The 14,452-nt window shown below is 43.2% G+C and overlaps 1 protein-coding gene across 5 annotated transcripts in view; it reads left to right on the top strand.

The window, feature by feature from the left end:
• The window catches only part of LOC126424762 (uncharacterized), a 52,866-nt gene that overhangs the window by 3,499 nt on the left and 34,915 nt on the right, over positions 1-14,452 (top strand). The gene's annotated exons all lie outside the window — the stretch shown is intronic.

Raw genomic sequence — 14,452 nt, 5'->3', positions numbered from 1 at the left:
TAAATGCCTGGCAGAGGGTTCATCGAACCACCTTCACAATAATTCTCTATTATTTCACTCTCAGCATGCAGAAAAAATGAACACCTATGTCTCTCTGTGCGAGTTCTGACTTGCCTTATTTTGTCGATTTCTGTTATTTCGTTATGATGATCATTTCTCCCTACGTAGGTCAGGATCAACAAAATATTTTCGCATTTGGAAGAGAAAGTTGGCAGTTGAAATTTTGTGAGAACACCTATCACAATGAGAATCACCTTTGTTTTAATGATGATCATCCCAAATCCTGCATCATGTCCGTGACACTCTCTCCCCTATTTCTCGATAATACAAAATGTGCTGCTCTTCTTTGAACTTTCTCGATTTTCTCCTTTAATTCTGTCTGGTAAAGATCCCACAATGTGCAACAGTACTCTGGAAGAGGATGGAAAAAGCATAGTGTAGGCAGTCTCTCTATTAGAGCTGTTGTGTTTTGCCAATAAATCACAGGCTTTTGTTCGCCTTTGCCACAACATTTTGCAAGTGTTCTTTTCAATTTAAGTTGTTTCTAATTGTAATTCCTAGGTATTTAGTTTATGGCCTTTAGCTTTGACTGATTTATCATGTAGGCCCTAACTGAAATTTAACGGATTCCTTTTAGCACTTTTGTGGATGACATCACACTTTTCATTATTTAGAGTTAGTTGCACCTTACAAATATCTTTTCTAAATTGTTTTACAGTTTGATTTGATCTGATTACTTTACAAGATGATAAATGTGAACATCTGCAAATAACCAAAGACGGCTTCTCAGATTGTCTCCTAAATCATTTATATAGATAAGGAACAGCAGAGGGCCTATAACACTACCTTGGGGAATTCCAGAGATCACTTCTGTTTTACTCAATGACTTTCTTTCAGTTACTATGAACTGTGGCCCATCTGACAGGAAATCATGAATCCAGTCACATAATGAGACGATATTCCATAAGCACGCAATTTGGTTACAAGCTGCTTGTGAGGAAAAGTGTCAAAAGCCATCCATCTGGAAATCTAGAATCACTTATGGAAAAATTTAGGCAGGGAGTTTGAATTGTACATAGACCTGAAGCTTCATTTATCAGCCATGCCAATCCACAAGATACACTGTAACAGTTGTTGTAGATATATTTTCTAACCAAGTAATATTATGCATTCTATTTTGGGAACATTATAATACCAATCAGGATACATGTCATTGAGCTGACATTGTATCATATTAGGGGTGTTCAGAAATAAGAAGTGATTCTAGAACACCATGCAAATGCTAGATGGCAGTTGTGAACAGTGAGTACAGCGAAAGGACAGCACCAGTTTTTTATTAAGTAGAGAATGGATGAGATACGAGGTGAGTATCTTGGACAAAGAGGGCTGCATGGTTTTTCTGCAAGGAAGTAGTCAGAACAATAGATTCATAAATGTTTAACAGCAGTGTGTGGTCAAGAAGCTCCTGTTTGTGGGGCAGATAATTACCATCAGCACTTGAATGATGAGCAAAGTTGACATTACTGGGGCTCATTCTTGTGTCACACCCACCATTATTCACTGGGTCTTGTTCCATCTGGGTGTGCTTGATTCGATAATACAAAGGATGTGCTGTGGGCTAATGAAGAAGTCTTACAGGCAACTGTCTTGAGTGGGTGCTTAGTACTCTCAAACATTGATTCCGTGACACAATAATGAAGTTTCCAGGAAGGTGGCAGTGGTGTACTGACATCAGTTGGGAGTATGTTGAGAGATCCTGTGTTCATTGACTCATGTTCATTAATAAATAATGCACAAATAATTACTATTGTAAACCATTTAGTAGTGCCCCTGTTAGATAAGGTTACTCGACAACATACTGATGATTAAGGTAGCAGAAAATTTTTATTTCACACAAGTTCATTTCAGGAATGGGGTAGCACATATCAGATGGAAGAGAGCCAGTCCACGACTGATTTCACCGGTGGCTTTCTTCCATCGTATACAGGAATTGAACAAAGTACAAGAAAGAATCACAAATTAGGAGTGTCATGATCACCCTGTGGAATTTTCCTGTGATGATTTATTGTAAAGCGTGAAGGAAATGATCCATGAAGATCGTCATATGACAATGACGCTGTACCTGCCCTACATTTTTCATGTGGAACCACTTACTGCATCATTCATATGTGGTTGAATTTACAAAAAATTACAAATTTACTTTACAAAAAGTTTCCTGCTTTTCAATCATAGTTCACAAATGAAACAGAGTGGGCTATCTGTGTAGCACATCATGTTGCAGTGAAGGAAATGATTTTATAACGCTGATCATTTTAGGGGACGAGTCACGAGTCCACCACTACCAATCTGATTTGTAACACTCCTCTGTGGAATGAAATAAGCCCTCCTTCCCAGCAAAGCTAAAATTTGAGACCGTTTCATAGTCTCTTAGGCTGTGTAGTGTGTCATATTGTGAAAAATTCCAGCCTCACGAAGGGTCCCATAATGTCATAAATTCTTGTACCATTCCGTGGGAAGTGCAACAAGCTGTACGCCACAGATGACCTGGACTCCTGATAGCAGGCATGATTCTCATGCATGACAAAGCCCATTCTCATACAGTGAGGCAGACACTGGTTTTGCTAACGTTCTGTTGGGAACTTTTGGAACAGCGCCAACTTAACCCCCGGAGTTTGGTTCTCTTATCTACTTGTTCCATAGATCATATTCCAATAAATGTTATGATTTTGAATATGTCAACAGAACAAACATAGACCTCATATAAAGAAAGAAAATGGCTACATGCTAGCTGTTTACAGATTTCTTATTTACAAACTAGCTTAGTGCCTGTTGCTTCGCTCATGTAGACTGTATGATCTGCAAAGATTTTTTTTTGATTTCCTTTAATAAAATTTTTATGTTGTTCACAAATTGCAACACCTGAACTTTGCACACTAATTAAGGCCATAGAAGACTGGTCTGTTCTAAATGTACTTCTAACCAAAAAACAATTCTGGTAGCTGAAGTCAAAGGTTTTTGTTAGTCATGTAATTTTTTTCTCTTCATGATATTTCCATAGAAACGTTCATCCCATAACACATTACTACATATCTAACAGAAATGAAATACCAATTTACACAGATTTAGCTTCAAAAATTTTCTAATATAACAAAAATTTTTTAAAAAGTTTTCATCCCCTATTTCACCTCCTTAGGGGTTGAATTTCCAAAAGTGGTGGAACACACATTTTTTTAAATTTCTTACTGAGAAACCAAATACCAATTTTCGTGGTTGTAGCCTCAAAATTGACTTAATAGTGATATGTTTTCAAAAAGCTTTTCATCCACTACTTCACCCCCTTAGGAGTGGAATTTTGAACAACTCTTTCTTAAACAGTGCCTGCAATACAAGATCCGCACCCTCATTAAACTTAAGTTTCTATCCTTAGCAGTTTGCGATGGGCGATGATGAGCCAGTGAACCAGTCTCGCTCTGTTTCACCCACATGGGGGTTGAAATTCCAAGAATCTGTGGAACACGTATTTTCTCATTTCAAACTGAGAAGCCAAATACCGATTTTCAGAGATTTAGCTTTAAAATACCTACATAATGGAATATTTTCACAAAACATTTCATTCTCCGTTTCAGCTCCTTGGGAGTAGAAGTTCCAAAAACAGTGAAATGGGTATTTTTTATTTCTAACAGAGAAGCCAAATTCAGATGTTCATAAATTCAATCTCAAAAATGCTTGTATAATGAAATATTTCCATAAAAGCTTTCATCATCTGTTTCACCACAATAGGGGTTGAATTTCCAAAAACAGTGAAATATGTATTTTTTTGTGTCTGACTGAGAAGCCAAATTCAAATTTTCATAGATTTAGCATTGCTCTCGTAGTGAAATATTTTTTAAAACATTTTATCCCCTATTTCAACCCCTTAGGGGTCAGAATTTCTGAAAACACTGAAACACTTTTTTTTTTAAATTTGTAACAGACATGTCATATACCAATTTTCATAGAAGCAGCTTTAAAAAATACATTAGTAGTTCATAAATAATGATTTGCATTAAAAAAAATCTATTATTATTATATTATAGAAGCAAAAAAGGAGAGGAGTGGGGAAAGACAGGCAGGTGCATTGGCAGCGGACTGCAAATAAACTGGGTGGGAGATGAGAATGGGTTGGAGATGATATGACAGCGGGGGTGGAAACAGTTGGGTGCACGATGTGGGGACAATATGTTACCGTAGGTTGAGGTCAGGATAATTACAGAAATGGAGAATGTGTTGTGAGGATAACTCCCATCTGCACAGTTCAGAAAAACTGGTGGTGGCGGGAATGGTCCAGATGGCTTGGGTAGAAGCAGCCATTGAAATAAATTATGTCCAGCTGCATGTTGCGCCACAGGGTTGTCTACTTTGTTCGTGGCCAAAGTTTGGTGGTGGCCACTCATCCTGGTGGACATCTGGTTGGTAGTCACACCAACATAAAAAGCTGCGCAAAAGCTGTGCAGTGATTGCAGCTGAGCTGGTAAATGACATGCCTGCTTCCAAGGTGTCCCAGCCCCTGATTGGGTAGAATAAACCTGTGACAGGGTGGAATAGGAAATGCTGAATGGTTGGATTGGGCAGGCTTTGCATCTGGGTCTTCCACAGGAATATGATTCTTGCGGCAAGGGGTTGGTATTGGGAGAGGCATAGGGATGACTAGGATGATGTTGTGGTTGGGTGGCTGATTGCACACCACTGTAGGAGGGGTGGGAAGTCTCAGATAGAATGTCCCTCATTTCAGATCATGATGATAAATAATCAGAGCCCTGGTGAAGGATGTGGTTCTATTGTTCCAGTCCGGGGTGACAAGGGGACACTGCTTTGTGGCTTTTTCTTGGGGGTGACGGGAGGATTGGGGGTGTGAGGAGAAATAGCATGGGAGATCTGTTTGCAGGCTAGGTCTTGGGCATAGTGCCTCTCTGTAAAGTCCTTTTTGCCGAGGCCCACAGCATTCTGAGCAAGGGAGTTTTTGTCTCTGCAGATATGAAATCCCCAGGTGGCTAGGCTGTAGAAAAGGGATTTTTAGAAGTGAAAGAGATGATAGATGATAGCTGTCAAAGTGCAGGTACTGGTGGTGTTTGGTGGGTTTAATGTGGACAGAGGTGTGGGTGGAGCTATCAGAGAGGAGGAGGTCAACATCTAGGATATGCTGGGTTTAGGAGGACCACGTGAAGCAGATGGGAGAGAAGGTGTTGAATTGTGAATTAACGGAGATAGGGTGTCTTGGCCCTGAGTCCAGATCATGAAGACATCATCAATAAACCTGAACCAGACTAGGGGTTTGGTGTTTTGAGAGGCTAGGAGGGTCTCCTCTAGATAGCCCATAAAAAGGTGCAAAGGACGTTGGGGAAGATAGTGTTCAATAGCGATAAGCCCACGGGCATGAGGGATGTTGGTGTATAGGGAAGGAGCGTCAACAGTGATGAGTAGGGATCCAGGAGGTAAAGGAGTGGGGATGGTGGAGAAATGGCATACGAAGCGATTGGCATCTGACATGGGAGTCTGGATTACGGGCAATTGGTTGGAGGTGTTGGACAACAAGCGCTGAAATTCTTCCAGTGGGGGCACAATAACCAGCCATAATGGGGTGTCCAGGATTGTTGATTTTGTGGATTTTGGGGAGCATGTAGAAGGTAGGTGTGCTGGGTGTCATAGGGATGAGGAGCGAATTGGATTCAGGGGAGATACTGTGGAAAGGGATTGGAGTTTGTATTGCACTTCTGGGTTGGGATCAATCACCCTGGCAGAGTTTATTGGTGTCGGAGTCAGGTAATTGGCGGAGGGCTTCTGCTGGGTAGTCTTTGTGATTCATAACAACAGTTGTGGAACCCTTGTCTGCAGGTATGATGATTAGGTCAGGATTTGTTCTGAGGTTGTGTATGGCTGTTCTTTCTTCTACTGAAAGGTTGATGTTCTGAGGAAGGGACCTGGGGAAGGATGGTGAGGCTAGGTTGGAAGTAATGAATTCCTAGAAGGTGACCAGTGGGTGGTTAGGTGGGGGTTGGGGGGGGGGGGTCATGGTTGGATGATGGTGTGAAATGGAAGAGGCAAGGTTCAATGTTGGAATTTGGATGTTGCAGGGATTAGAAGAAGGAGAGTAGGTCTTTGATAAGTCCAGCATGGTTAAATTTGGCTGTAGGGCTAAAGGTAAGGTCTTTGGACATGACTGAAACTTCTGTGGAGCTGAAGCTTGTGTGGAAAGGTTAGCGACAATGTTACAGGAATGTTTTGGCTTTGGTTTTGATAGAGAGTTGGTAGGGAGTTTAGGGGGATGGGGCAAGTTGAAAAGGTCAGCTAGGCAGGGTTTAGCTGCAATGAGGGGTGGACAAGGGGGAAGAGTGTGGGTATGATAGGGGTTGGACAGTGGTGCGTGGAGACAGCAGTGGGGTGTCAGCAGGTAGGATAACTTATAGAGGTGGTGTCTGGAATGCTCCTCCAAGTGCTGGAGAGCAAGAGATTCCATTTCAGAGATGTGATGTATGGAGTAGTGATTGTAGAGTAGTGGTATTTTGCAGAGGGAACAGAGGGGGTTCTGAGATGCCTGTGCATTGGAGATGTGTTTTTGCAATACCAGGTTTTGAGGGATAGGGATTGGCAGAATCTGAAAAGGTGTACGTCATTGTGAAATTGGGGGGGGGGGGGGGGGGGAGAAAACAGGATGTGGGGCTGGCTTTTAGCCAGGAAAAGGGAAACTTTTCTGAATGGGTGTAGAAAGAGGGAGCAAGGGTCCAATGGGCCAGGACTGGCATAAAGGAAATGGGATGATGCAGAAATGTGGAAAATAGGTGTTGATGGTTGTGAGAGATGCATAAACATGCATATAAAATATGAAAAGACTTACAGAAACATGCACAAATACACACAGATATGTAAAAACATGCACAGATGCATAAAAAAATATGTAAAAATACACACAGATACATTAAAAATGTACAGAAAGATTGGTGAAAAGGAACAATGAGGTGTGTGTGTGTGTGTGTGTGTGTGTGTGTGTGTGTGTGTGTGTGTGTGTGTAGCACTCTGTATTTTCCTGCATTGTTAGAATTAAAATAATAATAGGAAGCATGCTGCATAAGGATTTGCTTTGTTTTTAAAAGTATTAGTAATGGACAGAAAAATGGTATGGTATCAGCTGGGGCATAATTAGTGGCAACCATCTGAAAATTAGTGTGGAAGTACTTGAGAAAACCAGTTGCTTGCAGTTATCAGAACATAACTGAGTGATCTCAGGGTGCTCATATTTGAATGGCATTCCTATTGTTGTATTCATTTTAATGTGTTAGATTTCCTTAGTATAAATAAGTAGACTTCAAGCATTTATGCAAGGAATAGGTGTTTGCTTATGTAATACCTGTGTGCACACTTGCATGCCCACACAAAATTTTTGCATAGGTAAGGAAAGTGGAAATTATGCACAGCATTAGACTCTATCCTCAGCACACACTTAATAGCCAGATTTAGTTGTGACGTTGTGGTATTCTATCTAATTTTAGCTCTCTTGCTCCGGCCAAATTCAGTACCCAAGAACTCCTTGTGTATTTTTGTTCTGTTCCTCCTGCTGTACATGTATTGAATTTTGTTCATGATGACATTCTACCTACAGTTAAAAATAAGAGAGATGGGGTGGGAGACATGCGAGTAGTAGTTAGGGATTGGGGGGGGGGGGTGAGAGGAAAAATTCTTCGGCTCCCTTCTATGCTCCTGTGTTGAGGAGCGTGTTCGCCTTATTGTGAGACACGCAGTGTATTATCGTGTTGCCGGGACAATTGATAACATGCACATGGTCATAGATCCGTATCAAAATTCCTTTTATTTCCTAAATGCTTGGCCATCTGAAGTTCCCACTTTGGGCATTTTCATGTCTCACCATGCCCTACATGTTCCATGAATTTGGACGAATTTGGCTATGACGAGTAGCTTCCTCTCCTTGTAAGATTGCTTGCATTTTAGAATGGTTACGTTTCAAACCTAATGTTCTGTGCCCTTTCTGATAAAGGAAGTAAGTCAGTATTTATGTTCTGGATGGCTGTGTGTGGATTTATTGAGCTCATACTTAAGTATAACTAAGTGTTGTCACCTTGTTGTTGTTGTGGTCTTCAGTCCTGAGACTGGTTTGATGCAGCTCTCCATGATACTCTATCCTGTGCAAGCTTTTTCATCTCCCAGTACCTACTGCAACCTACATCCTTCTGAATCTGCTTAGTGTATTCATCTCTTGGTCTCCCTCTACGATTTTTACCCTCCACGCTGCCCTCCAATACTAAATTGGTGATCCCTTGATGCCTCAGAACATGTCCTACCAACCGATCCCTTCTTCTGGTCAAGTTGTGCCACAAACTTCTCTTCTCCCCAATCCTATTCAATACTTCCTCATTAGTTATGTGATCTACCCATCTAATCTTCAGCATTCTTCTGTAGCACCACATTTCGAAAGCTTCTATTCTCTTCTTGTCCAAACTATTTATCGTCCATGTTTCACTTCCATACATGGCTACACTCCATACGAATACTTTCAGAAATGACTTCCTGACACTTAAATCTATACTGGATGTTAACAAATTTCTCTTCTTCAGAAACGCTTTCCTTGCCATTGCCAGCCTACATTTTATATCCTCTCTACTTCGATCATCATCAGTTATTTTGCTCCCCAAATAGCAAAACTCCTTTACTACTTTAAGTGTCTCATTTCCTAATCTAATTCCCTCAGCATCACCCGACTTAATTAGACTACATTCCATTATCCTTGTTTTGCTTTTGTTGATGTTCATCTTATATCCTCCTTTCAAGACACTGTCCATTCCATTCAACTGCTCTTCCAAGTCCTTTGCTGTCTCTGACAGAATTACAATGTCATCGGCGAACCTCAAAGTTTTTATTTCTTCTCCATGAATTTTAATACCTACTCCGAATTTTTCTTTAGTTTCCTTTACTGCTTGCTCAATATACAGATTGAACAACATCGGGGAGAGGCTACAACCCTGTCTTACTCCCTTCCCAACCACTGCTTCCCTTTCATGTCCCTCGACTCTTATAACTGCCATCTGGTTTCTGAACAAATTGTAAATAGCCTTTCGCTCCCTGTATTTTACCCCTGCCACCTTTAGAATTTGAAAGAGAGAATTCCAGTCAACATTGTCAAAAGCTTTCTGTAAGTCTACAAATGCTAGAAACGTAGGTTTGCCTTTCCTTAATCTTTCTTCTAAGATAAGTCGTAAGGTCAGTATTGCCTCACGTGTTCCAGTGTTTCTACGGAACCCAAACTGATCTTCCCCGAGGTTGGATTCTACTAGTTTTTCCATTCGTCTGTAAAGAATTCGTGTTAGTATTTTGCAGCTGTGACTTATTAAGCTGATAGTTCAGTAATTTTCACATCTGTCAACACCTGCTTTCTTTGGGATTGGAATTATTATATTCTTCTTGAAGTCTGAGGGTATTTCGCCTGTTTCATACGTCTTGCTCACCAGATGGTAGAGTTTTGTCAGGACTGGCTCTCCCACGGCCGTCAGTAGTTCCAATGGAATATTGTCTACTCTGGGGGCCTTGTTTCGACTCAGGTCTTTCAGTGCTCTGTCAAACTCTTCACGCAGTATCATATCTCCCATTTCATCTTCATCTACACCCTCTTCCATTTCCATAATATTGTCCTCAAGTACATCGCCCTTGTATAGACCCTCTATATACTCCTTCCACCTTTCTGCTTTCCCTTCTTTGCTTAGAACTGGGTTTCCATCTGAGCTCTTGATATTCATACAAGTCGTTCTCTTATCTCCAAAGGTCTCTTTAATTTTCCTGTAGGCAGTATCTATCTTACCCCTAGTGAGATAGGCCTCTACATCCTTACATTTGTCCTCTAGCCATCCCTGCTTAGCCATTTTGCACTTCCTGTCGATCTCATTTTTGAGACGTTTGTATTCCTTTTTGCCTGTTTCACTTACTGCATTTTTATATTTTCTCCTTTCATCAATTAAATTCAATATTTCTTCTGTTACCCAAGGATTTCTACTAGCCCTCGTCTTTTTACCTACTTGATCCTCTGCTGCCTTCACTACTTCATCCCTCAAAGCTACCCATTCTTCTTCTACTGTATTTATTTCCCCCATTCCTGTCAATTGCTCCCTTATGCTCTCCCTGAATCTCTGTACAACCTCTGGTTCTTTTAGTTTATCCAGGTCCCATCTCCTTAAATTCCCACCTTTTTGCAGTTTCTTCAGTTTTAATCTACAGGTCATAACCAATAGATTGTGGTCAGAGTCCACATCTGCCCCTGGAAATGTCTTACAATTTAAAACCTGGTTCCTAAATCTCTGTCTTACCATTATATAATCTATCTGATACCTCTTAGTATCTCCAGGGTTCTTCCATGTATACAACCTTCTTTCATGATTCTTAAACCAAGTGTTAGTTATGATTATGTTGTGCTCTGTGCAAAATTCGACCAGGCGGCTTCCTCTTTCATTTCTGTCCCCCAATCCATATTCACCTACTATGTTTCCTTCTCTCCCTTTTCCTACACTCGAATTCCAGTCACTCATGTCTATTAAATTTTCGTCTCCCTTCACAATCTGAATAATTTCTTTTATTTCATCATACATTTCTTCAATTTCTTCGTCATCTGCAGAGCTAGTTGGCATATAAACTTGTACTACTGTAGTAGGCGTGGGCTTCGTATCTATCTTGGCCACAATAATGCGTTCACTATGCTGTTTGTAGTAGCTTACCCGCATTCCTATTGTCCTATTCATTATTAAACCTACTCCTGCATTACCCCTATTTGATTTTTCGTGTTTATAACCCTGTAGTCACCTGACCAGAAGTCTTGTTCCTCCTGCCACCGAACTTCACTAATTCCCACTATATCTAACTTCAACCTATCCATTTCCCTTTTTAAATTTTCTAACCTACCTGCCCGATTAAGGGATCTGACATTCCACGCTCCGATCCGTAGAACGCCAGTTTTCTTTCTCCTGATAATGACATCCTCTTGAGTAGTCCCCGCCCGGAGATCCGAATGGGGGACTATTTTACCTCCGGAATATTTTACCCAAGAGGACGCCATCATCATGTAATCATACAGTAAAGCTGCATGCCCTCGGGAAAAATTACGGCTGTAGTTTCCCCTTGCTTTCAGCCGTTCGCAGTACCAGCACAGCAAGGCCGTTTTGGTTATTGTTACAAGGCCAGATCAGTCAATCATCCATACTGTTGCCCTTGCAACTACTGAAAAGGCTGCTGCCCCTCTTCAGGAACCACACGTTTGTCTTGCCTCTCAACAGATACTCCTCCGTTGTGGTTGCACCTACGGTACGGCTATCTGTATCGCTGAGGCACGCAAGCCTCCCCACCAACGGCAAGGTCCATGGTTCATGGTCCATGGTTCTTATAAATGATATTTGCAATGGGGGATAAGAGCCAACACATAATTAACATAAAATGAGGAAAGTAATGGGCCCTATACTACATTCCTCCATTGTGACCTCTTTGTTCCTATCATTACACACTGTTGGCGGTATGTAAGTTACGAGTGCAACCATTGTACAGCACTTGAAGAAAAAAATTGACTTTTGAGTTTAGCGGGTAGAATACCGAAGTAGACAGTGTCGAAAGCTTTGCTGAAATCCAAAAAGTGCACAATAGTCACCTCTTGTTTGTCCATAGCTTGTTTCAGTTTGTCAATCACTTTCATTAGAGGAGCTTTGAAATTTTTCTGGAATAAACCATGGATCCGGTTGTTTCCCATTAAAGAGTATTATACAGCTGTAAGCGGTGTTCTGTTTGCAAGACGTATTACCACAACTGTGGTTGTCGGGAACACAGACTTGTTTGTAAAGCATCTAGTAATTACTACAGGGCAGGAAGGTAGTTTTAAATTATGAAGACAACAATAATATTCGTGAGAGAAGGGCAGAATAGTGACAGAGGGAAAACTGACCATATACGTTAATTTCTGGGGAAACATTAAGAGTGTGATGCATGTGTGGCACGCACGGGGCCCCAAGCTATTGCAGTCTCCTTCCTTTTTCCAGACTGCATTACCATCCCTGTTCCTCTCCTTCCCTGTCCTTGCTCCTTTATACCTGGCCCCTCCTTTCCCCCTTGGTGGACTTCTTTATATGCACCTGGCTATCCTCCCAACTTTGTTTTGGTATGTGCTATTGTTTAGTTTGCTGTTTCCATCTCCTTTTTGGCGTTTTTGGTCCCCTCGGGGTTTGAACTCCATTTCCGACGTTTTCCATTCAGTGTGAGCCATTTGGGGATGAACTCCCAACCTAGTTTCCATGGTGCAGGCTCCTCTCCCCCTCCCCTCCCTTTTCCCCTTGCATCCTGGCCCCCTTCCTGCTAGGTCACCAGCACGGTAGCCAGTCCGTGTGGGGGGGGGGGGGGGGGCTGTTAAGTACCCACTTGACTGAGCCCCCTGACAACACAGGGATCACACTGCTAGTACCTGAGCTGTTGACACCTGTTTTATGCCAAGGAGTCGATGCTCGTCACTTGGGGGCATCAGAACTCCTGGCAATGGCCGCCATGCCAGACGGCCCTCGCTGTGGCTGGGTAGTGCCCACGGGGTGAGCTCCTGGTCGGAGTGGGTGGTACTAGGGCAGACGTCTTGCACATGAAGCGACAAAAGCTTCAACATCCTGGCCATTCTGTGGCTGTCTCTTAAAGTGCTAGAAGACTTGACACTCCTCCTTCTGATCTTTCTGCCTTCCCCTCCCTGGCCCCCTGGGAGGAGGGTCAAGCTCGCCGGCTTGGGTGGAAACCTTTTCCTCGGTACCTGGTTTGTACCAGGACAGATGGCAACAGTTTTGCCATGACCAAGCCTTTTAAATGCTTACGTTTTGGACACGTCTTCCCGCTGCACCAATGATCCCCTCTGCTGTTACTGTGGGTACCCCCTCCATGAGGGGAGTGCCTGTGCTCCCCCACTAGTGTGTGTAAATTGTAATGCGCAGCATCCTCTACGCTCGCCAGCATGCCGGGTGTAAGTGAAAGAACAACGGATTCAAGAGTACGAGACCTTGGATCGACATACCTACACCGAGGCGTGTCAAAATATGACCGGCTCCATCCCGTGTCTATAACTTCTGCCTTTGCTTCAATTATGTCCATTCCCTCTCCTCTTCCCAGCCCCACCCCATTCGCCCCACACCTTTCACCTCACCCTCACTCTCACTCCCCCACTTCCCCTCCCCATCAGCACTCATACCCAGCCCTTCGGGTGTTGCTCCCCCTCCCCTGCCAGAGAAGTGCTCCCCTTCTTTGGCAGCTGCCGGTACTGGAGCTCCCTCCCGAGACTCCTCTTCCCGGCATCCCCGTGAAAGCGATTTGCAACTCCACATCAGCCGCGCGATCTGCAGCTGGTGGCCGCCGAGATTGCCAGGTGTAATTCCATGCCCGACTTTGTTGCAGTCTGCCGTTCTCTTCCATCACAAGACAAGAACCAGAAACACAAGAACAAGGTCAAAGCCCCTCCAGTACCTCCTGAGGTACCCCTTCTTTCCTCCTACTCTGCTGCTTGCATTGCTCTTCAGGAGACCCATTTTGTCAATTCTTACTCACCCACCCTTTGTGGGTTCCATGCTTTCTGTTGGAACCGAATTGGCCTGTTGCGGGCTTCAGGTGGTGTTTGCACCTTTGTCCACAAGGACATTGTTAGTAAATGGGTTTCCCTCCTTACCACTCCAGAAGCAATTGCTCTAGGGGTCCATCTGGCCACTCCAATCACAGTCTGTAATCTCTACCTCCCGCCTGACAGGCCACCCACATCCCTTGCCCTAACCACCCTCCTTCAACAACTCCCTTCTCCCTTTCTGCTTCTAGGGGACTTTAATGCCCACAACCCTTTTTGAGGTAGGATGGTTGAAGCTGTTCTGGCAGGGCTTGACCTCTGTCCCGATACTATCACATAGCGGTATTGATGAGTCTACTGCTGCCATCCTTTCCGCAGCTGTTTCAGCCATCTCTTCTTCCTTGGTTCCCCCCCCCCCCCCCCCCCCTCCCCGTCAGAAGATGGTCCCTTGGTGGACTCCGGGAATTGCTATGACCATAAAAGACCGCCACCGTGCTCTTCAACACTTCAAGCGGCACCCTTCTACTGCCTCCTTCTTGTCTTTAAACGGTTCTACACCCGGGCCAGTTACCTAATCAAATTTCGGCAACGGATTTGCACATAAGATATCAGCTGTTGTTGGCGCAAAACTCGCAGCACTGGAATCCCCACCTGGGATTTGCTGGGAACGATATGTGGCTGCCATAGGACTGCACACCCCCTCTTCACAAGTTTGTGCGAAACTCAGATGAATTTTTGGACATTGTCCTCCCACCAGCGTTTCAGGAATTTCTGTGCCTGGTGTTGTCCTTACCCATCCGGACTTTGTCGCAGAGCATTTCGCTCAACACTTAGCCCAAGCCTCTGCATCGACTC

The sequence above is a fragment of the Schistocerca serialis genome, chromosome 10 (assembly GCF_023864345.2).
Source record: "Schistocerca serialis cubense isolate TAMUIC-IGC-003099 chromosome 10, iqSchSeri2.2, whole genome shotgun sequence".
Taxonomy (NCBI): Eukaryota; Metazoa; Arthropoda; class Insecta; order Orthoptera; family Acrididae; genus Schistocerca; species Schistocerca serialis.
This window is presented reverse-complemented; position numbering and strand designations above follow the sequence as displayed.